General features: G+C 32.4%; 1 long non-coding RNA gene across 1 annotated transcript; it reads right to left on the reverse strand.

The window, feature by feature from the left end:
• Positions 1-2260: 2260 nt before the first annotated feature.
• On the reverse strand, positions 2261-2851 carry LOC116351541. Its single transcript, XR_004202162.1, has 2 exons — positions 2656-2851; positions 2261-2543 (listed from the first exon to the last, which is right to left on the reverse strand). It is a non-coding gene; the product is annotated as an uncharacterized LOC116351541 (long non-coding RNA).
• Between the last annotated feature and the right edge of the window lie 114 nt (positions 2852-2965).

The raw sequence follows: 2965 nt of genomic DNA on the forward strand, positions 1-2965 counted from the left end.
TGTCATGGCGGACCAAAATGCTACAATGGAGACCAACCAAGTTTCTTTTTGCATTTTTACAGTAGGTGTTGCATTGTTGTTACTATTTACATTGGATTCTTCGATGAAACCTTCTTGAAATGATTGTAATTTATAAACAAATTAATTTTTTTATAAATTTATCCCAAAAACGGTTGGGACTTCGGATAAATTGAATTTTATGTCAATTTTTGTTCATATTGAGGTTAGTTGTGATTTGTGTGAAAAAATGTATTATTGTGGAATGACAGAGTGACATTTACATCAGCGCCGTATATCGAGTTAATTTCGCTTGGCAAAGGGGGAAATATTTTGACGATAGTACTCGATCCTTTAAACCGATTTTTTAGGCATCAAAGCATACAAATTTAACAACTTAAATTAAAGTGGATTGAAAAAGTATAAATGATCGTAACGAATTCAATGCACACTACATTAATGAACATACAAATAAAGATGATGGACGTATATGCACGGTTGGGATCAGAAATGATTGAAACATTTTTAATTCGATTAAACTCCATGAGTCTGCCAACTGGAATACAAACGATCCAAAATAAAGAATTTCTTTATTAAAGTCAACAAATTGTTACTTTTCCGCATACCTAGGGAAAGGTAATGTATTAAGCCAAAAAATGAAAGTCACACCAAAACATGTTTTCTATGCATATTTCACTGTGTACCCGCGTGTAGCCTGTCCGCAATATTTTTATATTTTGTATGATAGCTCATCTCATATAAAAGCGTATAAAAGATAATGTAAATGTGATTTTACTGGATAGTTGAAGACTGCTAGAAGTACATTAGGCCAAATTCAAAAGGTGTAAAATGTGGGGTATCCATTGAAAAAACTATTTTTACCATGAGATGTTATTCAAAATTTGACTCTCCACCTTGATAAGGGACTTCGAGGATTACATCTGATCAAATTTCCAATGATATTGCTTTAATCGGTGTAAAGTGAAGGGCATGAAAAGGCGAAAAATCGACACCTTTCTTGTTAACACGATCACACATGCGCACGGTTTTTTTTTAATCAGGGGGTCAAATCATGCTCTACTCTCACTCCATTCAAAGCAATGTATTGGGTTTCGAACATGCAGATGTGCTGCCACCTGGTATCTCGACGTTAAGCTGCTGTAAAGCACATGCTTCTTGGAAATGAAGAAGAAGAGGAAAGCAATGTCTTTACATAGGGTTGAACTTGTGAATATCAGAGAGCAGCACAACTGCAGTGTTCAAAGTGCGATTGCCTTTCGTGTCAAATTGACTTCTATCTCGAGGGGGGAGGGGGTATTTACACTACCCTCTTAACTGAGTGCGGCTTTTCAAAAGTTAACGTTGAAACGCTTGAATAGTGCTACACATTCATTGGAAGTGAAGCTAGAAGTAAGATGAAATATATACACTACCCTGCAAAAGTTTAAGACCACCTATGTATTTTCATACAAATTGTCGATATACTTTCCATTCTCAGAAACTTATGAATTTTGGCATATTTTCTCTACATCTAATGAAGAACTATTTTGAATATTCATGAAACTGGTTCACTGGTTTTGAAACGACAAGCGTTTGAGTTCAATGATATCAAAAAATGTCCATTTGTTTTAATTTCTTTCATTTTTTCTAATTCGTAAGTTTTGTTTAAAATATTTTTCAACTTCTAAATCAATTAAATTAGTATCACTGTTTGCTATCTTTTTTGTATAATAATCATTGAATTTTATAAGCATATTATTAATTGGTTCGAATTTTTTGTAATCATTCCTTCTAATTGGCAAATCTAAAAGGGGTGTTTCACGGTTATTATTCGCTGAAACGTAATAGGTTAAACTGTTTGATACATGAGTCGACTTTATATATCCCTGAATAATTTTGAAGATAAAAGACTCTTGCGCCACCTTTTGTCTTTGGATTCCAAATTTCTGTACCATACTCGATAATTGGTTATACAAATGTAAAAAATGTGCCCAAGCCAGTCTTGATTTGGCCTTAGCTGAAACATGCTCAATGTGTGACTTGAAAAATTCATCTTCACATCAAACAACATTCCCTAGCAACGCCACCTATGTTGTATTTGTATTCATATTACAGTGAACCCCGATGATATTATATGACCTTTTTTTTGTTGACATTTAATTTTAATAAATTGCGTCCATAGTAATCTGCTACACGATACATTTTGAAAGTTTCGTATCATCAGCGAATGAAAGAATGCATGAATTGAAACGTAATAATACGATTGACATCAACACTTTAGGTAATATTTATTGGGTAGCAAACATCTATGCTGTATTTCAAAGTACGAATCTGTATTGCTACTATTATTCCTATTGAATCATATACAATTTTAATTTTAATTTAAATATTCAAGAAAACCCTTTTTCTTTGTTTGATTTACAGACTTCATACGTCCATAACTTTAAGAGTTGAAACACCACTGAATCTTTTTATATATTATAATTTTATGATATCAATTACAATAGAGCTGGCTTTCAGGTCCCTTTTTATTCTAATAGATGGAGCTAAAAATGCACATAGAATACATATGATTATTTTAAATTACCATAGCTAAACTTTGCCTTGAGCGCAGAAAAGCAAAAATTGAAAAAACGTGGTATAAAAAAGGTATTATACTTATTTGGCACTATTATGTAAAATCGCGTGTAGTTTTATTATTTATATGTACGAAAAATCGATGAATATTTCCTATACTGTATTTCTGCTGCTTAAGTGGCGTCTTCCCAAGTAGCATTTGTCAGGTCAAATACATCCATGCCAGGCATATGTTCACAGTCGAATTTAGGGTCGTATTTGTGTGTAGTTTCAGTAAAATCTAACATCATAATGGAATGAAAAAAGAAAAACATTTATTAATTAGATTTAGACCAAGAGCCACTCTAACAAGTAACTTTTTTTTTGCTTTATGTCAGAAAACTATATTGAA

Source organism: Contarinia nasturtii, unplaced genomic scaffold (assembly GCF_009176525.2).
Source record: "Contarinia nasturtii isolate CC-2019 unplaced genomic scaffold, AAFC_CNas_1.1 Cnas_scaffold_5645, whole genome shotgun sequence".
Lineage (NCBI taxonomy): Eukaryota > Metazoa > Arthropoda > Insecta > Diptera > Cecidomyiidae > Contarinia > Contarinia nasturtii.